The 25,591-nt window shown below is 48.1% G+C and overlaps 1 pseudogene; it reads right to left on the bottom strand.

Moving 5' to 3' along the window:
* Positions 1-20,972: 20,972 nt before the first annotated feature.
* Positions 20,973-25,093, bottom strand: LOC142586173 (heart- and neural crest derivatives-expressed protein 2-like; annotated as a pseudogene).
* Between the last annotated feature and the right edge of the window lie 498 nt (positions 25,094-25,591).

The following is a 25,591-nucleotide window of genomic DNA, read 5'->3' as shown; positions in this document are numbered from 1 at the left end:
CTTCCCTCCACTTCCTGATCGCCCTCAGAAAAGAGGGCGCACCGATGATTTATTCCAGTTTTTTGGTCGACAAAAAGAATCCTTCCCTCGTTTTCACGTGATCCACTCTGAAAAACCAGCTAAACAAGTGCGAACAATCTCCCCGTTCCTTGTATCTAAGTCTCTTACCGAAGTTTTTGGTCCAGGATATAAGGTGTCGAGGATGGTTAGCGGAGACCTCCTCCTGGAGCTCCGCGATCAGAAGCAATTTGAAAAACTCCCTCAGCTAGTATCATTTGGGGAGACCCAAGTAGTAGTAACCCCGCACCGCACGATGAATACTTCCCGCGGCGTTGTCTCGGACGATGATTTGCTGGAGCTCTCTGAGGCTGAGCTCTTGGAGGGCTTCAGCGAACAGAATGTCATAAATGTCAAAAGGATCAAGATAAGGCGAGACGGTAAAGAAATTCCGACCAAACACCTAATACTCACCTTCAATTCAAGTGTCCTGCCCGAGTCAATCGAGGCCGGGTACATCAAGCTTCGTGTACGCCCGTATGTGCCAAATCCCTTGAGATGTTTCAAATGCCAACGTTTTGGCCACAGCTCGCAGAGCTGCCGAGGCCGCCAAACATGCGCCAAATGCAGTGCCCTTGAACACGCAACTGAAGAATGTAAGAACTCTCTACACTGTGTAAACTGTGATGGGGATCACGCCGCGTACTCACGGTCGTGCCCATCCTGGAAGAAAGAAAAAGAAATCGTAACGATCAAAGTGAAAGAAAATATCTCATTTAAGGAGGCACGCAGGCGGGTTGCATACCTGCCAAAGAAAACCTTTGCCGAAGTGGGGCGTCAGGGGGCAGCGTCACGACGGCCTCCGGCGGCTGTCCGACCCACAAGCAGTGAGTCGGCAGTCACGCCATCTGCCCCCGCGACGGTTGCAGCTAGCGCTGCTCCGTCAACCGAGGAGAAGGAACCATCGACCCCGAAGGAGGGCGCAGCCGAGGCTGCCTCAACTTCCGAGGTTCCTTCATGCGCTGGCAACGGCCGGCGTAGCCAAGTCCCTCTGGGAGCCCCATCGACCTACGGGCTGGTGGGCGCAGGGGTCTTGCCCTCCAAGGCGGGACTCCCTCTGAAATCTTCCCGCTCGCAAGAGCACGTGTCCGGCGCCTCACAAGAGGCAATGAACACTACACCCATCCTCAAGGCGCACCAAGCGCCTAAGGAGCGGCGAGGCTCCCTCGAACGCTCCAGAAAGAACAAAACCCCTATTACAGGGCCTCGAAAGGGTTCTGTAATCTGAGGCATCCCGTCCGTTTCCGTAAACACAGCACCAATTTATTTTAAATATGGATACACAAATCATTCAATGGAACATTAGAGGTCTCCTTACAAACCTTGATGATTTGCAAGAACTCATCCGCAAACATAATCCAAAAGTGCTGTGTTTACAGGAAACACATTTAAAATCCAGACACGCAGACTTTCTCCGTACGTATGTTACGTTTCGTAAAGATCGCGATGATGCCATCGCATCATCGGGTGGTGTTGCGATTCTCACACATAAAGGTATAGCATGTCAACCTTTACAGCTTCGAACGCCCCTTGAAGCAGTGGCGGTGCGAGTTGTTCTGCTAAACAAACTCATCACTATTTGCTCGCTTTATATACCCCCACATTACAAATTAACTAAACATGAATTTCAGTCCTTTATAGATGAACTGCCAGAACCCTATGTTGTTCTTGGCGACTTCAATGCGCACAGCTCCCTGTGGGGCGACTCTCGTATAGATGCGCGAGGTCGTCTTGTTGAACAGTTCCTTTTTTCTTCCGGAGCGTGCCTTCTCAATAAGAAAGAGCCCACATATTACTCTCTTGCAAACCGATCCTTTTCGTCAATAGATCTTACTATAGTCTCCCCGGCTGTACTGCCTGAACTTGAATGGGAAGTTACCGACAACCCTTACGGTAGCGACCACTTCCCTATACTGCTAAGATCACATAAAGAAAACGAATATCCACCACACGCTCCTAGGTGGAAGATTGAGACAGCTGATTGGGAGAAATTTCGATCTCTAACTAGTATCCCATGGGCTGACCTGTCTTCATTAGGAATTGACGCTGCAGTCGAGGTTTTTACAGCATTGATAATAGATGTCGCATTTAAATGCATATCAGAAGTAAAAGGCTTGGCCTGCAAACGGCGTGTCCCATGGTGGAACGACGATTGTAGGATCGCTCGTAAAAAACAGAACAGGGCGTGGGGGTTGCTACGCGCTTCTCCCACTGCAGAGAATCTAGTCAACTTTAAAAAAGTAAAATCCGAAGGTAGGCGAACCCGCCGACAGGCCAGACGAGAAAGTTGGCAGAAGTTTCTATCGAGTATTAACTCGTTCAGAGATGAGGCGAAAGCCTGGAACAGGGTCAACAGGATAAGAGGCCGACAAGCACATGGACTCCCTTTGGTAAACACAGAAGGCGATACCCTACAAGATCAGGCGGACTCGCTTGGGGAGCACTTTGAGAGCGTGTCAAGTGCCACCCATTACTCTCAATCCTTTCTGAAATATAAACAAATAGAAGAATGTAAGCCACTCATGAGAAAATGTCAACAGAATCAACCATACAACTGTCCTTTTAGCATTGCCGAGTTGAGAGCTGCCTTGAGCGCATGCAAAAGCTCTGCACCGGGCTCTGATAGAATCATGTACGAAATGCTCAAAAACACGCACAATGACACGCAAGTAACACTACTTACACTTTTCAACACCATCTGGGACGCAGGGTACCTTCCAACGGCATGGAAAGAAGCCATTGTGGTCCCTGTTTTGAAACAAGGGAAAGACCCTTCTTCAGTGGCAAGTTACCGCCCGATAGCCCTCACAAGCTGCATGTGCAAGGTATTTGAAAAAATGATAAATCGGCGTCTCATCCGTTTCCTTGAACAAAACAAAATGCTTGATCCCTATCAGTGTGGCTTCCGAGAAGGGCGCTGCACAACCGACCATCTTGTACGTATTGAAGGACATATTCGTGACGCGTTTGTACACAAACAGTTCTTCTTATCGATATTCCTTGATATGGAGAAGGCGTACGATACGACCTGGCGCTACGGAATCTTGAGAGACTTGTCAGAAATGGGCATTCATGGTAATATGCTAAACGTAATAAAAAGCTACTTGTCCAATCGCACCTTCCGGGTAAAAGTTGGCAATGTCCTCTCACGTCCTTTTACACAAGAAACTGGTGTACCCCAGGGTGGCGTGCTCAGTTGCACACTCTTTATTGTTAAGATGACAACACTTCGTGCTTCCTTACCACCGGCCATTCTGTATTCTGTCTATGTGGACGACATTCAAATAGGTTTCAAGTCCTGTAACCTCGCAGTCTGTGAGAGACAGGTACAGCATGGTTTGAACAAGGTGTCAGGGTGGGCAGAGAAAAATGGATTTAAAATCAATCCTCACAAGAGTTCTTGTGTGTTGTTTACAAGAAAGAGAGGCCTGGTTCCGGACCCTTCCTTAGAACTGTGTGGACAACAGATACCTGTAAAGAAAGAGCACAAATTTCTAGGTGTTATACTTGACAATAGACTCACTTTCGTCCCACACATTAAACATCTGAAAGAAAAATGTCTAAAAACAATGAACATAATAAAACTTCTATCCAAGACTACGTGGGGTAGTGACAGGAAGTGCCTAATGAATCTCTATAAGAGCCTAAAACGGTCACGATTAGATTATGGTGCCGTGATATATAACTCTGCCGCCCCAAGCACGCTAAAGATGCTAGACCCTGTTCACCATCTAGGTATCCGTTTAGCCACAGGCGCTTTCAGAACAAGCCCGATTGAAAGCCTATATGCCGAATCCAATGAATGGTCTCTCTACCTACAGAGGTCATACATCAGCTTTACATATCTCCTTAAAGTACGCTCTAATCCTGAACATCCATGTTTTGATACCGTTACCGATATGAGGTGCGCTACACTTTTCAGCAATCGCCCCTCCATAAGACAGCCTTTCTCGCTGCGTGTGAAGGAGCTTAGCGATGAAATCCATGTCCCACTCCTCGAGCATCGCTTAATGCACCTAACCAATCTCTTACCTCCTTGGGAGTGGCAGGTTATACAATGTGACATATCCTTTATAAAAATTACAAAGCACGCTCCTGAGGCTGAAATCAGAATGCATTTCCTAGAGCTGCAGTACAAACACTCCTGCGCAGAGTACTACACGGACGCTTCGAAGTCAAATGCCGGGGTATCCTATGCAGCCGTCGGCCCATCCTTTTCGGAATCCGATGTACTGCATCCGGAAACCAGCATTTTTACGGCCGAGGCCTACGCATTACTCGCTGCTGTGAAGCATATTAGAAGATCAAAACTTCCAAAAGCAGCGATCTATACAGACTCTCTAAGCGTCGTGAAGGCCCTAATGTCACTCTACAAACATAAAAATCCCGTATTCAATGAACTGTATTCGGTATTGTGTAAAGCCTATACATCTAACCAGAACATTATAATATGCTGGGTACCTGGCCAGAGAGGTATCGAGGGCAATGTACTGGCTGATCAAATGGCCACATCACTCACATCACTAAACACTTCTTCTGCAGTTGCTGTCCCGGTCACAGATCTGAAGCCTTTCTTGCGTAAGAAACTGCGACAACACTGGCAACGCATGTGGAACGCAGAAATAAACAATAAACTGCACGTTATAAAGCCACAGCTAGGTTTTTGGCCCTTCCCATCAAAATCACGGCGAACAGATGTCCTATTTTGCCGCCTCAGAATAGGGCACACATTTGGTACACATAATTTTCTTCTTACTGGAAACGAACCGCCAACCTGTGGTCGATGTGGTGAGAGGCTGACCGTCCTCCACGTCCTCTTGGAGTGTCGGGAAGCTGAATATGAAAGAAAGAAACATTTTCCTTTAGCATACCGGCATCACATCCCCCTTCATCCCGCAATGCTACTCGGCCCAGAACCTTTATTTGACACCAACGCCGTCCTAAGTTTTCTGAAAGATGTTGTCTTGCATGTTTTTAGCCCCACATTTTCGTAGCGGGTCCTCTCTTCAGAGGATGCCGCTGCGATATCTCTTTAGTATAGCACATGCCTCTAGGCGCTTGTCTTTCAAGGGCTCTGTCGAGGCAGCAGTGCTCCAAGTAATTTTACGATCTTATATATTTTATAATTTGCATCATTCTTCTACGATGGATTTTAATCTTCATAGTATTCGTCATAAGTCATCGCCATAATTTTATAGCACGTAGATTTTACGCACTTTACAGCGAATATTTTTAGGCCACTTTACAGCCAAGTCACATCTTCCATAATACATCCTCAACATTACCACATGTCATGGCGCTCTTTGGCCAAACCTGGCCCTTGCGCCACAAAACACCACATATCAGCATCATCATCATCATCCGTTTTGCCGACTTCCCTTACCTACATTGGTCTATCGACTAGAGGCTGTTCACCTTGGAGACCTGCTGCGGATGTGGGTACGGTGCATTTGTTCAGGAAAACGGTGTGCCTCTGGAATCCGTATTAAGCACAACATCGTTTGCGGTGAAAATGAACTCGGTCAATAGTGTAATTCCATCCTCTGTGATGCATTCATTATATGACCCCGCAGGGGCGTCTGCGTCAACAGGCGTTTGGTGTGTTGCGACACCACGTACCCGAGCACATGAGGGTTGGACCCTCCCGCGCGTAGCCGTGCGCGGCTTAGCCGTGTTCGGGGAAGAGGGGATCCTGGGGGTTGAGCCAATGCCGGGTGTTTGGACCTATACGGCCCCCCGGCGGCGGCAACACACCTCTTCGCCTCGGCTTCACGTAGACGGCACCCCCGGACTGACCCACCCGGGGAAAATCGGTAGTTGCCTTTTCCTGTCCCCCTCTCCACTCTTCGTCTTTCTCTCTCACTTTGAATCTTTCCTGTCTTCTACTCACTTCAGTTTACTTCTCATTTTCCAGGCAGCAAGGGTTAACCGTGTGTATCTACCCAACCTTGGGCACATATATTAGGTTATAGCGGCGTTGTATAGCTGACGTTTACAGGTATGTTCCTAACCTCGTAGCGTCACCTTTTTGGGCTCGGTGGTGGGTGGCTACCATCGCCGCTGAATATTCTAAGAATACATGGCAAATGCATTCCCCCTCCTTTCAGATCGTCCTAACAAAAGAGGGCGCACCGAAGCAATTTTCGATTTCACTTTGAAAACCAATGCAGAAACTTTCCCGCGCTACCATGTGATCCACTGTGAAGGATCTCTGCCAATGAGAAAACTATCGCCATTCCTAATAGCAATATGTCTAGTAGAGAAAATCGGAAAGCAATACAAGGCTTCAAAGATGTCAAGTGGGGACCTCTTCCTTGAACTCAAAACCAAAGACCAAGACGCAAAGCTCGCTGATCTCACCAGTATCCGTAACACCAAAGTCACAAACTCAGCACACCGTTCTCTCAACACAAGCAGGGATGTAATATCGGAAGAAGGCTTCATAAACCTAAGCGATGAAGAAATCGTGGAAGGTTTCCAAGAACAAAATGTAATCAAAGTTCAAAGAATACCCCTCCGAAGAAATCCCGACCAAACACGTTATACTTACCTTTGGTACCAGTAGTGTACCTACTACACTTGATGCAGGCTATCTTAAGATCAACGTAAGACCGTATATCCAAAACCCGAGGCGGTGTTTCAAGTGCCAGAGATTCGGACATGCATCGCAATCATGCAGAGGTAAATCGACATGTGCAAAGTGTAGTGCCAATGACCATCAGTCGGAAAACTGTAATGCTGCTCCCCCCGCAGGGGCGTCTGCGTCAGCAGGCGTTTGGTGCGTTGCGACACCACGTACCCGAGCACACGAGGGTTGGACCCTCCCGCGTGTAGCCGTGCGCGGCTTAGCCGTGTCCGGGGAAAGGGGGATCCTGGGGGTTGAGCCGATGCCGGGTGTTCGGACCTTTAAGGCCCCCCGGTGGAGGCAACACACCTCTTTGGCCTCTGCTTCACGTAGACGGCACCCCCGGACTGACCCACCCGGAGGAAATCGGTAGTCGCCTTTTCCTGTCTCTCTCTTCTCAAACCTTCGTCTTTATCTCTCACTTTACGTCTTTCCTGTCTTCTTCTCTCTTCCATTTACTTCCTTTCTCCACGGCGGCAAGGGTTAACCTTGTGTGGATATCCTACCTTGGGTACACCATATTGGGTTATAGTGATGGCGTACGGCTGGCGTCGTGCAGGCTTGTACACAAGCTGTGCCGCGTCCCCTCGTTGGGCTCCGTGGTGGGCGGTCGGCGCTGTTGCCGAACATACACATTTTCCTATGGCAGCGCAAGCCTCTGTTGTTTATGATCGGCGTCTGAAAAGATGCCGCACCGAAGTACCATTTCAATTTTCCTTCCAAAGCAACGCCCCAACATTTCCAAAGTACTATGTAGTGCATAGTGAAAGCAACATTCCGGTAAGGAAACTCTCTCCTTTCCTGGTAGCGAAGTGTCTGAAAGACAAAATCGGACCAACATACAAAGCATCCAAAATGTCTAGCGGGGACCTCCTCCTAGAACTGAATAACAAAGATCAAGCAGATAAGCTCTCTGAACTTACCAGTATTGGCGAAGCGACAGTGACTGTTTCAGCCCACAGAACACTTAATACAAGCAGGGGAGTAATATCTGAAGAAGACTTCATTGGTTTAAGCGACGAGGAACTGCTGGAAGGTTTCCAGGAACAAAATGTCACCAAAGTACAAAGAATAGTAATCCGACGAAACGATCAAGAAATCCCCACCAAACATGTTATACTCACCTTCGGAACAAGCGTAATGCCCACTTCACTCGATGCAGGTTATGTCAAAGTCAATGTGAGACCGTATATCCCGAATCCCAGACGGTGTTTTAAGTGTCAAAGATTTGGACATGCTTCACATGCATGCCGAGGACAAACAACTTGTGCTAAATGCAGCTCCAACGATCACCAATCAGAGAATTGCACTTCTTCGCCACATTGTGTTAACTGCGAGGGAGATCACCCAGCTTATTCGCGGTCCTGCCCTTGCTGGAAAAAAGAAAAAGAAGTCATTGCACTAACTGTTAAAGAAAAAATCTCGTTCTTCGAAGCCAGAAAAAGACTGTCGTACCTTCCCCGAAGAAGTTATGCCGAAGTGACGCAGGCGGGGGCAGCGTCACAGAGGCCTCCGGAGTCCTGCGAGCCCACGCGCAGTGGTGCCGCAGTGACTCCTCCCGCCCCCGTGGTGGAAGCAGTCAGTACTGCTCCGCCCTCTTCAACGGCCCTGCAGACACCAGTCCCGCAGGGTCCTAGGATCAAGCGAACTCCAAGGCCCGAGACACGTGTCTCGGCGCCAAACTCTCGGTCCTCCAGCGCCTCAGAGAGAGCAATGGAGGTCGAAACAAAAACCCCGGTGTCCTCGACACCGAAGGACAAGCGCTCCCTCGAGCGCGGTAAAAGGGACAAAATCCCAATAACAACTCAAAATAAGAAGGCGATAACCTAAGGGTTATCGCTCTGTTTGTATCTGCCTTCTTCAGATCCATGTCACCTAACATATTTCTTATCTCCCATTCACTCGTTAATATCACTTTTTACCTTTCAATTTTATAATGGCTTTTATGATCCATTGGAATTGTAGAGGTCTCTTACATAACTTAGGTGACATAAAAGACCTGCTAATAAACTTCTCTCCTGTGGCCCTGTGCTTACAGGAAACCAACCTAGGCGAAAAACACAAAAACATTTTGAAAGGTTTCACTGTTGTACGGCGCGACCGTACTCAGGCGAACCGGCTCTCAGGTGGTGTAGCCATTGCCCTGCCAGGTGGTATAGCAGCCAGAGAAGTTCCCATTACCACTCACATAGAAGCCGTTGCTGTCACCGTTTTAGCTCACAAAACCATCACCATTTGTTCAGTATACATTCCGCCGCATTTACATTTTACCGTAAGAGACCTAGAGTTAATTTTAAACCAGCTACCCGAACCATTTTTATTAGCCGGTGATTTTAATTCACATAACACGTTGTGGGGTAGTCAAACAACTGACACCAGGGGTCAAACGCTTGAAGATTTTATCCTAACAAATAACATATGCCTTTTAAACACCGGTGCGGCAACTTACTACTCCCCAAGCACAGGCGCTATGAGTTGCTTAGATCTGGCACTATGCTCTCCATCTCTCTTTGACGATTTTCAATGGAGTGTTATTGACAACCCCTATGGTAGTGACCATATGCCTGCTATTATTAAAAGAAAATCTCCTTCTCCTACCATACCATTAAGACCACCCCGTTGGAAACTCCACCTAGCAGACTGGCCTCTCTTTACTGAAAAGGCCAGTCTAGATAACATATCAGATGAGCTAACCATAGATGAAATGAATGATAAGATCACCGCCTGTATACTTGCTGCAGCAGCAGAAACAATCCCACAATCCTCTGGCCTATTAAGAAAAAATCTGAAACCCTGGTGGACGAAGGAATGTACACAAACAAAAAAACTACAAAACAAAGCGTGGGGTATCTTCCGGCGATACCCAACACAAGACAATCTACTCTCCTTCAAAAAAGCAAAAGCGAAAGCCAGGTACACACGCAGACAAGCCGAAAGACAGTCCTGGAAAAATTATGTCTCGTCTATAAATAGTTCAATAACATCCAAACGAATGTGGGATCAGGTTCGTAAGTTTAGAGGCGACTACGCTTCTTACACTATCCCCATACTGTCACCTCCAGGCACACAAACAAATATAGAAGAACAAGCCGACATATTAGGGCAACATTTCCATGATATATCAAGCTCGAAAAACTACTCTGCTGCATTCCTGAAACATAAACAATTAGCAGAAAGACTAAAGCTTCCGACCACAGGAAGTTCAGAAAGACTATATAATGGCCCACTAACACTTCCAGAAATCAACAGAGTCCTTACTAGTGGCAAAAAAACAGCACCCGGTCCGGACAGGGTACACTATGCAATGCTAGCTCACCTATCCCCTAAAGCAGTTGAGACCCTGCTTCATTTCTTCAACATAATCTGGGAAACGGGGAAAATGCCCAAAGAGTGGAAGAAAGCTATCATAATCCCGTTCTTGAAAGCCGGAAAGTCTCCCACAACAGCAACCAGTTATAGACCCATAGCACTCACAAGTTGTCTTGCAAAGTCCTATGAGGCCATCATCAACATAAGATTGACATACGTCCTTGACACAGAAAACATGCTAGATAACCATCAGTGTGGATACAAGAAAGGTTGCTCCACAACAGATCACCTAGTCCGGCTAGAAGACGAGATACGTGCGGCCTTCCTACACAAACAATATTGTCTCACTGTTTTCTTTGACTTAGAAAAGGCGTACGACACAACATGGAGGTTTGGTATATTAAGGGACTTAGCAGATTTAGGAATCCGAGGTAGAATGCTGAAATGTCTAGCCGATTTCATGTCGGACCGAACATTCCAGGTGCGTTTAGGAACGGTGCTGTCACGTGTATTCATTCAGGAAAATGGTGTGCCACAAGGATGCGTACTAAGCACAACACTCTTTATAGTAAAAATGAACTCTGTTAACAAAGTCATTCCCCCCTCTATCATGCACTCCATATACGTCGATGATCTGCAAATAGCGTGCCGCGCCTCAAACTTACATACATGTGAAAGGCAGCTCCAGATAACAATTAATAAACTAATGGAGTGGGCTGAAAAAAATGGCTTCCGTTTCTCTACTCAAAAAACCGTTACAGTGCTATTCTCGCAAAAACGAGGATTGTACTTAGACCCGCTTCTAAAATTGAATGATGTCGCACTGCCGGCAAAACAAGAATGTAAGTTCTTGGGAGTAATGTTTGATAAAAAACTAAACTTCCTAGCCCACATTAAAACACTAAAAATTAAGGCAAATAAAGCATTGAATATCCTAAAAGTTTTGTCTCATAAGCACTGGGGTTCCGACCGAACCTGCCTTTTACGTATTTATCGGTCTCTTGTGCGTAGCCTTTTAGACTACGGCTCCGTGGTTTATGGTTCAGCCAGGCAGTCCTACATCCAATTACTTGATCCAGTACATAACCTTGGATTGCGACTGGCAAGTGGTGCCTACAGAACGTCACCCATTCAAAGTTTATATGTTGAGTGTAATGAACCCTCATTGCAGCAGCGCAGAGCATTACTCACTTTTTCCTACGTACTAAGAATTCAGTCATCACCACAACACATATGCTACAACATCCTTACACAGTGCAACTCACGCTTACACTACACAAATAAACCGAATATGATTAGGCCACTTGTCCTGCGGTATGAGCAGTACTGTCGGGATTATGACATTCCCCACGAAGTCCTCCAGGTTGCCAAGAAACCACAACGGTTGGCCCCATGGTACCAGTTCACACCTTTGTGTGACTGGACACTAACACACTTAAAGAAAAGAGACACTCCACACGAACACATCATACAAGAATTCCGTGCTCTTCAGGAGAAGTATCAAAATCACATGGAATTCTACACAGATGGCTCCAAAACAAAAGAACACGTGGGCGTAGGGGCCGTAACAGACAATTGGGAAACAAGTATTCGTCTACCAAAACATGCTTCGGTTTTCACTGCTGAAGTTTATGCTGTATGGGTAGTAGTTAAAAAGATTATCACTGGCAAGCACAAAAACACAGTCATATACACTGATTCCTTAAGTACACTGAAAGCTCTAAATCTGAAATCTGAGTGTGAACCCTTGTTAGGGGATATACTAAACATGGTCGCGCTGAATAAATATGGGAGATCAATACGCTTCTGCTGGGTACCAAGTCACGTTGGGATACCGGGGAACGAAGCAGCCGATAGATGTGCATCGATGGCAGCGAACAAAGATATAACAAACACAACACTTCCATACAAAGATAGCATCCGTGCGATTAGAAAAGCCTTAACGGCGAAATGGCAACGCGAATGGGACCGTTGTGCTGACAACAAACTACATCTCACGAAACCCATAGTTGGCGAGTGGAAGTCGTGTTATCATCAAGAGCGGTTCATCGAAGTAGTTTTATGCCGGCTACGCATTGGGCACACACACCTCACACACAATTACTTACTTACGAAAGAAGACACACCGACATGCGAGAAATGTCAACAGCCACTAACAGTTAGGCACATATTACTCACATGTAAGCAGACTGAAACACACAGACGAACACTTTTGCACAAATTATATCAACTACACATGCCTTTACACCCTGCTCTGATTTTAGGTGATGATCCGCTAGTCCCATTATGTGACGTCCGTAAATTTCTACATGACACTGGATTTTTACATAAAATATAGGTTATTAACAAAGCCTTTTCCTTCACAAACAGGATTTTAAAATACCTCGTGTTTGGCGCAGCATAGCCTTAGCTGCTTTTGCGCCATTAAACCCCATTTAACTAACTAACTGTAATGCTGCTCCACACTGTACAAACTGCAAAGATCATCCAGCATATTCACGATCCTGCCCCTGCTGGAAGAAAGAGATAATTGCACTTACAGTGAAAGAGAAGATTTCCTTTTATGAAGCTAGAAAGAAACTAGAACACTTACCTCAAACAACCTACGCCAGTGCGGTGCGGCAGGCGACAGCACCGCAGTGGTCTCAGAAGTCTACAGGGACCGCAGTCAGTGGCCCAGTAGTAACTCCATCCGTCCCCTTGGTGGCAGCAGCCAGTGCTGCTCCATCATCATCACAGACGGGCCTGCAGACCCCGGTTCCCCAGGGCCCCAGGCTAAATCGAACTCCCAGATCATCCAGCGCCTCGGAGAAGGTTATGGATGTCGACACCAAAACTCCGGCTTCATCGACGCCAAAACATCAGCGCTCCCTGGAGCGCACTAAGAAAGACAAGCTCACAATAACTACGCGAACAAAGGGACCGGTAACATGAACGGTTACCGTTCTTCCAATAGTACATTCCCACTAACAAATGTTACCTACAGTTGTTTAGTACACATATATAGACTAACATTCTCACTTCTACCACTATGGCTTTTATCATGCATTGGAACTGTAGAGAACTGATTCACAATTTGGGTGACAATAAAGACATAACAAATAAGTTTTCACCAGTGGCATTTTGCCTACAGGGAACAAACTTAGGCTCTAAATACAGTCAATTCCTTAGAGGCTTCACCGTTGTCCGAAGGGACCGCGAATGTTCCAGCCGTTTGTCAGGTGGAGTGGCTATAGTCGTACAGGGCGGCACTCCCACCCGAAATGTCCAATTAAATACATCTTTAGAGGCCGTAGCTGTCACCATTCTATCCTACAAAACCATCACCATTTGCTCACTATATATACCACCCCACACACATTTTACTATTAAAGACTTAAAAAATCTAACGAATCAGCTACCGGAGCCAATTCTCTTAGTAGGAGATTTTAATGCTCATTGTACTCTTTGGGGCAGTGTCAAAACTGACCAAAGAGGGCAACTCGTTGAAGGTTTTATTCTGTCAAAGAATATCTGTCTTTTAAACTCAGGTGCACCAACTTACTTCTCACCGACTTCCCGCACATTTAGTTGCTTAGATTTAGCTTTTTGTTCGCCCTCTCTTTTTACTGATTTTAAATGGGAAGCTCTCGACACGTCATATGGCAGCGACCACTTACCCGCACTCATCAAACGCCTATCATCACCACAAACCCTAGTAACTAGACCACGCCGATGGAAAATACAGCTCGTGGACTGGCCGGTCTTTATGGAGAACGCGATACTGGAAGATGTCTTTTCACCTGAGCTAAGTATTGATGAGATTAATAAAAAATAACTGAGGTTATAATCTGTGCGGCAGAAAAGGCCATACCCTGTCATCAGGTATAGTACACAAAAAGCTAAACCCCTGGTGGACGAAGGAGTGTACCGACGCTAAAAAAGAACAAAATAAGGCCTGGGGAATCCTACGGAGGTACCCCACCTATAGCAACCTGTTAAACTTCAAACGAGCCAAAGCCAAAGCAAGATTCATCCGAAGACATGCTGAAAAATCGTCATGGCAAAAATACATCTCTTCAATTAATAGTACGGTAACGTCGAAACAAATGTGGGACCAGGTCAGCAAATTTAGCGGACAGTACCCATCTTACACAATACCGTTACTTACAAGTCCAGGCACACAAACAACAATACAAGAACAGGCAGATATACTTGGAGAACATTTCCGCGATGTATCCAGTTCCGGGAATTATAGAAAGGAATTTTTACAATACAAACAGTCTGCTGAAAAACAGAAGCTGCCCACTACTGGCGCATCAAATGAACCGTACAATTCCCCCCTCACACAACAAGAAATAAACAGAGTTCTTTCTACAGGGAAAAACACAGCGCCAGGTCACGACCGTATTCACTACGCCATGCTGGCTCATCTGTCTCAGGCATCTGTAAACGCTCTCCTTAAATTTTTTAACTTAATCTGGGAATCTGGCATAATGCCGGAAGAGTGGAAAAAGGCAATAGTAGTTCCATTTCTAAAAGCCGATAAATCCCCCACATCCGCAAGCAGCTACAGACCTATTGCCCTCACAAGCGTTTTGGCAAAATCATACGAAAGCACATCAACATAAGATTTTCATTTATTTTAGAATCAAGAAACCTTATTGACCCCCATCAGTGTGGATATAAAAAGGGTTGTTCAACCACTGACCATCTTGTCCGTCTAGAACATGAAATTCGATATGTATTTTTACACAAACAACACTGTCTTGCAGTTTTCTTTGATTTAGAAAAAGCCTACGATACTACATGGAGATATGGAATTTTAAGAGGCCTGGCTGACCTCGGCATCCGGGGTAAAATGCTGAACTGCCTAGCTGATTTTGTCTAATAGAACATTTAAGGTACGTCTGGGCTCAGTACTATCTCATACATTTATACAGGAAAATGGTGTTCCACAAGGCTGTGTTCTCACGACACTCTTTATAGTAAAAATGAACACAGTTAATAAGATCATACCGTCGTCTCTTATGCACTCTTTATACGTAGACGATCTCCAAGTGGCTTGCCGTGCCTCAAATTTGCTAACCTGTGAGAGGCAGCTTCAAATGACAATAAATAAACTTACACAATGGGCTAACAAAAATGGTTTCCGTTTCTCCACACAGAAAACAGTTACTGTTTTGTTCTCTCAGAAACGATGGCTACACAGCGATCCAGTCCTAAAATTGAACGACACCATACTGCCGGTGAAACAAGACCATAAGTTTTTAGGAGTAACCTTTGACACTAAACTTAACTTCCTAACTCACATAAAAACACTGAAGATTAAAGCAAATAAAGCTCTAAATATACTTAAAATTCTGTCTCATAAGCACTGGGGTACCGACCGAACGTGCCTTTTACGTGTTTACCGGTCTCTTATGCGTAGCCTTTTAGACTACAGTTCTGTGGTTTACGGCTCAGCCAGACAGTCCTACATCCAACGACTTGATCCGGTACATAACCTTGGACTGCGACTGGCAAGTGGTGCCTACCGAACCTCACCTATTCCAAGTTTATAGGTCCAGTGTAATGAACCCTCCTTACAGCAGCGCAGAGCATTCCTCACTTTTTCCTACGTACTCAGAATTCAGTCTTCACCACAACACATATGCTACAACATCCTCACACAATGCAACACACGCTTACACTACACAAATAAACCGAACACGATTAGGCCACTTGTCCTGCAGTATGAGCAATACTGTCGGCACTATGACATTCCCCACGAAGTCCTCCATGTTGCCAAGAAACCACAACGGTTGGCCCCATAGTATGATTTCACACACTTATGTGATTGGACGTTAACACATCTAAAGAAGAGACATCCCACACGAATACATTATACAAGAATTGCGTGCACTTCAGGACAAATATCAAAATAACATGCAATATTACACTGATGGCTCGAAAACAAAAGATCACGTGGGTGTGGGGGCCGTAACGGAAATTGGGAAACAAGTATTCGATTACCACAACATGCCTCTGCCTACACAGCCGAAGTATACGCAATATGGACTGTATTTAAAAAGAGCATCGCTGACAAACACGAAAACACAGTAATATACACTGATTCATTAAGCACACTGAAGGTTCTACACGCGAAATCCGAATGTGAACCCCTGATAGGGGACATTTTAAACATGGTAACATTAAACAAATACGGCCGGTCAATTAGGCTTCGCTGGGTACTAAGCCATGTCGGTATACCAGGAAATGAAGCAGCGGATAGATGTGCATCAATGGCAACACACAAATACATAACAAACACGGCGCTTCCATATCGGGATAGTATCACGGCTATTAGGAAGGCCTTGACGTCCAAATGGCAACAGAAATGGGACCATTGCTTAAGCAACAAACTACATCTTACTAAACCCGTAATTGGTGAGTGGAAGTCATGCACTCACCAGCAACGGTTCTATGAGGTTATCCTGTGTCGACTTCGGATCGGACACACACATTTAACACACAACTTTCTTCTCCGTAAAGAAAACCCGCCGACTTGCGAAAAATGCAATCAACCTCTTACAGTAATAGATACCCTTCTAACATGTCCACAGTTTGAAACACAGCGACGGAAGCTTTTGCACAACCTATATAATTTAAATATACCTTTACACCCTGCCCTATTACTGGCAGATGACCCGCTAGTGCCATTTACTAACTTGTTCCACTTTTTAGAGACAACTGGTTATTTACACGAACTATAATGCAATGCAGGTTTGCCTGCTCTAACCTTGCGTTTCCTTTTGTCTTGTGACGGGCGCAGCATGAACTTAGTTGCCTTTGTGCCATTAAACCCAAGCTAACGAACCACTTTCCCATACTGCTAAGAACATCTAAAGAAAATGAATATCCACCACAGGCTCCTAAGTGGAAGATTGATACAGTCGACTGGGAGAAATTCCGAACTCTCACTAGTATTTCATGGGATGACATGTCCTCGCTAGGAATTGATGCTGCTGTGGAGTATCTTACAGCCTTCATAATATATGCCGCATCTAAATGCATATCAGGAATAAATGGCTTGGCATGCAAACGACGTGTCCCGTGGTGGAACGACGAATGTAGGGTCGCTGGTAAAAAACAGAAAAAAGCGTGGTGGTTGCTACGCGCTTCCACCACTGCGGATAATCTTAACTTTAGGAAATTAAGGTCCCAAGGCAGGAGAACGCGCCGACAGGCCAGACGAGACAGTGGGCAGATATTTTCATCGAGTATTAACTCGTTTACAGATGAGGCCAAAGTCTGTGGGCGTATGTGGGTTTATTGACCAGTTGCCTTCACCCAAGAAGATCACGTTCTCGTGAGGCCTGCGGCAAAAAGGACGTTTCACGTCCGCCGCCAATGTCTGTGATTGGTGGCGCTGGCTAACACTCGCAGGATTCTACTAGGACACATAAATACCCAAGAAAGTGGATGGGGAAACAGCGCCGCGCTAGTTCAATTGGTAGATCATCGCACGCGAAATGCGAAAGTGGTAGGTTCGGTTCCCACCTGCGGCAAGTTGTTTTTTCATCCACTTTAATTTTCATTAACTTATCGTTTCTTTATTTCGTTTATTAAGCACAAGTAATTTCCCCTATGTTGTCCTTGGTGTCAGTGTTTGTTGGCTTCTTATGATATGGCTAATGAAAATCGGGGCCCTCGGTTAACCCCCTTCTCGTTTATTACATAACGAGGGTCTCGAATGCGGCTACATTGATACCTTCAGGTAGCATCATCATCATCAGCCTGGTTCCGCCCACTGCAGGGCAAAGGCCTCTCTCCCATACTTCTCCAACAACCCCGGTCATGTACTAATTGTGGCCATGCCATGCCTGCAAACTTCTTAATCTCATCCGCCCACCTAACTACGCTTCCCTTCCCTTGGGCAGGTAGCATATGTGGGTTTATTGACCAGTTCCCTTCACCCAAGAAGATAACGTTCTCGTGACGCCTGCGGCAAAAAGGACGTTCCACGTTCGCCGTCAAGGTCTGTGAGTTTTGGCGCTGGCTAACACTCGCAGGGTTCTACTAGGACACATAAATACCCGAGACACCCGAGGACACAAATACCCGGCTGGGGAGCCCGGGCCCCCCTGAAACTAAGCGGCATACCCTCGCCCCCCCCCCCCCCCCACCTTACCACGCCGCCACTCCTCACGCACATTGATAAAGCGCCGCCCAATCAATCTTGAGACTTGGCAGCTGTTCGGTGCTCAACATTTTGCTGCCCTTTTCACTCTTTTCAAAGGCGGCAGTTATCGGCATCTCCTGGGGTGTCAAGGCCAGTTTTCACATCGATTAGGTGCCCGTGCGATTAACTCGATATGCGTTCAGTTGTCACCATCTTCAGAATAGAACAGTGCTACCACCATCTATTCCGACGGTCACGCGCATTACTGTTGCTTCATTTAGATCAACATTTGTTTAGCCCCCCATCACCTCATTTGCACAGAAAAGTTACCTTGGGTTACCCCCCCGCCCCCCGAAAGACTTCGCTGGGTACGTGCCTGCGCGGAGTACGGACTGCACGCCGACGTAGGCCGTATTTTCCAACCAAATGACATGGCTCTTCGTTTTCCCTGCAGGCGGCGCTCACAATTTTTGAATCGGTCAATTCAAGCGCAGAGACCGCCACACGCCGTCCGCCTGTAGCGCTCAGCCTTCGCGAGCGACTGACCGCCCCAGGGCCCGAACCCGCATCCACTCTGGGTGAGCTAAACACTTATCATCCTCTCGTGTGCTTTCCACATCGTGAGGTTTTCCCCCTCACACCTGCGGAACGCTCCGCCGCTGTGCTTTTGTATTGCTTGTGCGATTGTGCTGTTGTTGCATTTGTTGCTACATTTAGCTATAAGGTGGATAACCACCGTAGGTCAGACTCACCCTGTCCACCTGGCATGAAGGCGCCCTGTTCCCAACTCGCTCCCAACCGCTGGTTAGGGGTCACAGCTGTGACTGTAAGGGCTGCTGCGAAAGCGTTAGCGAGCGACTGCCACTCCGCCGGCTGCTGCGATCCAGAGAAGGGTCACATGCGCACGCGCGAACTTGAGTAATACCCCATATTTGGCGCCCAACGTGGGGAAGTTCCAGTTCTTTGTTTCAGACAACCTCATCTACCAAACAGACCTGAAAAGTAGTCCTTAGTATGCCTTCACTTGTTAAGGGAGAGAAGCAATTTCGTAGCTTTTGACAACAGACAAGCGAGTGTTGCCATCAGGCGCTGGATCCCGCAAATGCGTAGTCTTACCTTGGAAAGAAAGAATCACGCTCTACAAGGTGCTGCTTTTCTGCACATGCATACCTGCATATAACATCTGTTTTCACCTGCAACTTTATGTCAGTCCATGTAAGCCCGGAGCAACAGGCCGTCATATACAGAAAAGTTGGCGCTGCATAACGCGTATACCTATAATTATTTGGAAAAAGGGATATGACGACGTTACGTTTTGTCGCCACTCTCTAGATTCAACTAATTTCCATTCGTGTCGTTAAAGTGAAAAATAAGCATATGTTTGACGTTTAATCGCGTAGTTGTGTCGATCTTTTGCCAATAGAGGATCAGAGGACTCAATATAATGTGCAGCAGAGGCTTAGGCATCATACTGTATCGATCATTTCTCCTGCTTCAGCCTTGCCTATGCGCAAGCTAGGATTCAAATTGATAAACCTTATAACTCTTGCTGTTTAACTAATGCACGAAACAATGTCGCGAAACAGAACAGTCACTGTCACGCAAAACCGTATACACGCATATACGGGACGCGGCCGTCGGTGCGCATTAGAGTCCCGTCGGCACGACTGAGCTGTTCGTGTGTATAATTGCATTGGTCCGTGACTCTAGGATGCATCCCTTCTCGCTGCCGAAAATTTCTGTGCAGTATTTGGTCGATTCGAGAGTCAGTTGATGCGTGAGTATGTATAGGTGAGTCCACGGCACAGTGACCCACGGAGAAATATAACACCTCTTTTTTTCGCGTGCAGTTCCTCGCCGGGATTGACTTCGCGCAACTGCGTGTTTCTCTTCCTTGTAGTGACGGCTCCGCTTGTGACCTCGGAGCACTGTCTCGTACGGGTTCGCACCACTTTTGTCCTTCCTGCATATTTCACCTGTATTGTGACATCCGCGGCAGTACTCGGTGTTCCGCTCGGATGATTTCTGGGGTTCCGACACATTCTTTCTCTGAAGACGTACAGCGTACCACACACCGGTTGAGGGTATGACTCCTAGGAATCATTATGCATAAATTGTTCTAAAAGAAGAAAGAAGACTATGGGAACGCCTCCGACAAGTGGGAGAAGAACATACGAAGTCCGCTCCTACAAGACCAGCAATGGGCCGTCCAGCAGGCTCGCGCAGCGGTCGCCAGGTACTCCCTGTCGGTCCCTGCTGGGAAACGCCGACTGCGCGCTGACGTGCGTCCTGCAGGACTTTCATTAAAGTTTTTCCAATCCAATCCAATGGGAACGCACATTATCTGGCTTAGGGATCTCCTATCACGAAGTCGCACAGCGGCGCAAGGCAGGGCGCTCGTGCATCGTTTTAAACATTGCAACCACGTTACCCTCGTGCTCGTTATAGTTTCTAGCTGCGAATGCGTTTACGCTTGCACGTGCGACGTTTTGTCAAACTTCGCGATTGACTGGGTGGCTCGGAATTGTGCGCGTGCTGCTAAGAGGCTAGTGCCGTCCGCCTGCGACCAAATTTGAATGTGTGCCTTTTTTTAACGCAGGACGGTGGCGTCCAACACCGTGCTTCCGAGACAATATCACCCCTTTCTTTTCTACTACAGATAGTGCGGGCACTACGCGCTCCTGCGGCTACCGTGCGCGACGAACACATCAGCGTGGCAGACGCTGCGCGAAATTAAATCAAGTGATGATAATGATAATAATACTAGCAATCCTTCCGTTTATATATCACATTTTGTCCCGTCCGGCACTGCACTGTTTGAAGCATCGGTGCAGGCGTTCATTGTCTACCCGCCACGGTCACACTGTTTCTGCATGATGCTTGCTGGGTCACTCGAATGTTTGCGTATGCGAGAACAGCAGAAACACAGCGGTGCTGCGAGTTCCAGTTGCGTTTCTTCGGCCGACGCGTGGGCGACGAGTCTCGGGCGTCGTGCTTGAGTTGCAGCGCCCAGACCTGTTGTGGCCTGCCCGTCCGGCCTTGGCCACTCTTCTCGGCCTGGACCACGTTCGCCGGTTCTTTTCGGCGCACGTCGTCAGGCGAGTTGAGCGGCGTGAGCTGCTGCTGGAGGAACGTGAGTGCTGCGAGGGCCTCCTACAAGTCGGCCTTGAAGCACGTCTGGTGCGCGGCGGTCCCTGCAGCAGGTCAATGACGTAGGCTATGCAACAGATGGCCAGCCGCAGCGTCTTGATCTTCGACAGCTTTGTGTCGGCCGGTGCGTTGGGAATGCACTCGCGCAGCTCGGCGAATGCGTTGTTTACGCTCTGGGTGCGGCGTCGCTCCTTGAGGTCGGCGGTCACCCGCCTCTCGACCCGTCGCCCCGCCGGTGGCGGCGGGACGCTGGCTGGGTGAGACGAGGCCGAGGGCTAGTCCGTCGAGTCCGTTCTCGCGAGGCCGCCGGCCGAGTACGAGCACGACGCCACTGAGTTCGCCAGCCGTCAGGCAGCCCAGTTTCTCGGCACCGGGCGGTCCACCGGCGTAGTACGCTCCGTACAGGGACTCCTGGGCGGATAAACGGCGGCCGCCGCCGGTGTAAAAGCCGCCCGCCAGAGGCGAATTTCTCCAAGCGAGGTCCTGTAGCGGCTTCCTTCTTCGCTTGTGAGTGTCAGATGACCATAAACACCTTGCTGTCAACGAGGTAGCCCGATTCCTGCCGTGTATACAAGTTATGGTAAGGCATGATGTAACGCCTATTGTTGGTTGGTTGCGCTATCGGCGGCCTGGAACGACCACAAACACACTGAAAGAGAACCATGTTCTCTCTCCGATAGTACGACACATTCTTTGGTTGCCTAGGTTAAGCCAAATGTCTCGGTTAATGTCCTCGAGCGTAGAAACTGATACGCGGAAATTGCAAGTTCTGTCAACCCTGCAGCATGCCCACTTCATGTGGATACCTGTTGCGGGACGTAGTGGATGGCACCATATGGCTATTTCCTATTTGCTCTCTAGATGTATGCTGGCCTGAAGGCGTCCAGGTGAACGCTCGTTCAGCAGTCGGTACTTCGCACTTGTTGCGGTTCGTCAGCGAGCTCGCAATACTGAAAACAGCCCTTAGCAAGCCACAGTGAAGGAAGAACGTCTTCGCTGTAGAACCATGCTCAGAGCTCCCTCAGCGAATAAACTTGCGGCGTGTCGTTTTTTGGGATGAGAATAAACAACCGCTTTTTGAAGACGCGGACTACCGACTTGACGAAGCACAAGAAATGAAACCTTACAATTGTATTGTAAATAAATTTCCGTCAAACCATTTTCCTGATGGTACTTTTAAATTGACGTTGATAGCACGAAACTGGGCATCAAAAAACGTTTCTCAGGAACACGAGTACTACGGAACGTGGAACACCGCCTGTTCTTTCGGCCGTCCTCAAACCGATGACTTGTTACGAGGGGCTACCTTCTGAACGCGCAGATGCGGGATGTAGTAATGCACACGCATGCCGATATCTTTTTAGCGGCCGCGCGATTATCACGCGATGATCACGTGCTCGCTCGCGGAGGGTAGCGGAGAAAGCGCACGTTTCGCCGCTCTCGCTGCTCCTCGCGCCTGAACGCGACGCGGCAGCCAAGGGCAGGACGCAGTTTCACAATTGCCCGTAAGTACAGCGAGGCGTAGTATTTCCCCGAAGCACTTCTGGAGGCGCCCGACGTTTGTGCGCACGCGCGAGTGAGATAGGGAAAATGTGGGAGGGCTTTTGCTTTTTCAATATTTGACCTTGCGTAGGCACTACGGAGAAGTTTCTTTGCTTGTGTTGTTTGCGTTTGTCTTCTAGGCGTTGTTGGAATCTCAGCGTTGACACCCGTTGTTGCAACTGGGTCGCAAGCCCAAGGGTAGCGTTGGCCTGGCGGCCTGGGGCACAGCTGGAAGCATCCGAAGGTCGCGGCAAAGCATGAGTCGACTGCTAACAGAACAACTTGTTTATTTTAGCATCTCAAAAGAGCGGGCGGTCAGGTCGACCGAAGTGGAGAGACGGGAGAGCACGTAACTCAACAGAAGAAATCGGTGCCTCTCTTGGCGTCCGGGGGCAGCTGCTTTTATACTCTCGCAGTTGAGGGCAAGAAGGAACGCCTCGATAGACGCGCACGTGACGGCGCCGCTCGGGCACGTTGAGACGAGTAGGTGACGCATCCGCCGGGCCGGCGCCGCTCAGACCTCCTCGCTTCACAGTTGGGGGAGCTCCTCTCCCCGGCTGCCGCGCTTTGACAAGCGTGGGCACCAACATGCACACACACACACGCGCGCACACGAAGACACGTGGCATTGGAACATGCCTGGACGCGCTTGGCGGGGAGGCGTAGCGGCGGCGCCGAACGGGCCAAAATGTCCGCCGCTTTGAACGAAGCCCCGGCGTCCGTTGCATGCGCGTCGTAGGCGAAACGTAACAGCGTGCAAGCATTGCGCAGTGGGGTGGAGTTTGTTTACACTGCGATGCTGGCGGCCGGCGCGGTGAAGCAGTGGGCACGGGCTCGTCATTTGCTGATCGCTGTGTCTGAAGGTACAGTCGCGATCATTATGAAGGGGATCGCGCGAGCATCGACCGGCGGGCCTTTCCAGCTGCATAGCGGCCGACATCGGAACTGCGACGATAAAGATTGCGTTGCCTTCTTTCTCTCGTAGGCTTTTCCGGGCTACAACCGTCATCCCTATCACTACCTCGCCGCCTTTTTCCTGTGTTTGTTCTCTGGGCTTCGGTTTATCTGCATTCTATATCATTTCTTTTTCATTTTTGCCGATATAGCAGGGCAGGTCTTCCTGCCGTCACAGGTTTTGATAACACTGTCACTATTTCTACGGCCCACATGCGCCGGACCGGTAATGCATAGAAAAAAGAAAAGTCACCGGGCGTCCTCAGTGTGCAGCTTCCGGCGAGCATGTCAGACTTATCAGAGCCTCTGCGTGACACATAAGTGCCGTTTCTTTTGTTCCCGCCTTCAGTCGCTCCAACTATGCCACGGCGGTTAACTGCGGAGGAAAGGAGCGAAATAATCGGTCTAGGAAAGGCAGGCCTCTCTCAGAGAAAAATTGCTGCCGTAGTAGGCCGTCCACAGAAAACTGTAAACCGTACCCTCAATGCCTATTTTAGAGAGAACCGTGTAGCGGATGCCCCTCATCGTCGCAGGCCCAGGAAAACGACTGAAGGTGAAGACCACCTCATCGTAGCTGCAGCCGTCCAAGACCCCTTCACAACAGCAAAAGAAATTGCCGAGCAGCTCGACGTTGACGTTAGTCCGCCCACTATTCGAAGGCGACATCATGAGGCAGGACTGAAGAGTCACGTAGCCAGCAGCTACAGCAACTCCCCTTTAGAAACGGTTAGAATTTGCTAACCGTCACAGAAACTAGAGGTCGCACCAATGGCATCAAGTTATCTTCAGCGACGAGTGCACATTCTCCACTTGCTGGAATCAGCGCCTCCGCGTATGGAGGGTCTACGGGTCCAGGTAAAATAGTAAGATAGGAATGCGCGGGCTTTTTGCGCATTTCAAAATTGATTTTTTTCTTTCCCTTTTCCGGAAGGTGCGATGAGGACAACGTCCTGAACTTTGCTGCCAGCGGATGTGTCTCTGTGAACGTGTGGGGTGCCATCATCTAGGCAGGTCTTGGCCCGCTGTACCGCATTCCGGAGAGGCTGACAGCTGAAGCTTACAAATTTCTATGTAACAGCATTCTTCTCCCATATGCTATTAATGTACCCTTCCCGGACGGCTGCTTTATTTTCAACATGACGGGTGCCCTGTACACACCGCATCTGTAGTGCAGGAGTACCTGAACAGCAGTGGCATCGCACAGCTGGAGTGGCCACCGCGGAGTCCGGACCTCAACATAATTGAAAACATTTGGGGCATTATAAAAACTAACCTGGCTCGTATGCATCCGGACACAGGGAGTCCAGAAACATTGTGCCAAGCTGTAGAAGGCGAATGGAATCGCATTCGAGGAGACCCAGCCATAGCAGAGTCACTCTATGCATCTTTGCCTAGAAAGCACCTTTCCATTCCTATGACCGACCACCTTGGGCGGTTTTCGGTGTCGTTATTCTTTCTGGACGCTGCCACGTCCGCTGCTTTCTCCTGCCGATTACTCATGTATCGCTTTTGCGGTAATAATTTCGATCATCTGGGAGCTTCAAAATGTGCTGCCCTCGCAGAGCTAATAGATGCGGCAGTGTGCAGTGCAAATGAGGAATTAAAGAAAAAAGTGAAACCTGACACTATCGTTACTGAGAAGACTGCCCGCTCTTTGTTGAAGAGCCTGAGTGCAGCGGAAGCTAGCGTAACTTTATTCCTGCAAGATAAAAAAAAAAATGCCGCGCAAGGCGGCCTTTACTAGCATAGGTTGACGCTCGCTCGATTAACTTCCGATTGATTGCGTCCGGTATGGCAGTATACACAAGATT

Source organism: Dermacentor variabilis, chromosome 6, assembly GCF_050947875.1.
Source record: "Dermacentor variabilis isolate Ectoservices chromosome 6, ASM5094787v1, whole genome shotgun sequence".
Taxonomy (NCBI): Eukaryota; Metazoa; Arthropoda; class Arachnida; order Ixodida; family Ixodidae; genus Dermacentor; species Dermacentor variabilis.
Note: the sequence above shows the minus strand (reverse complement) of the source record. Positions and strands in the feature narration are given on the sequence as shown.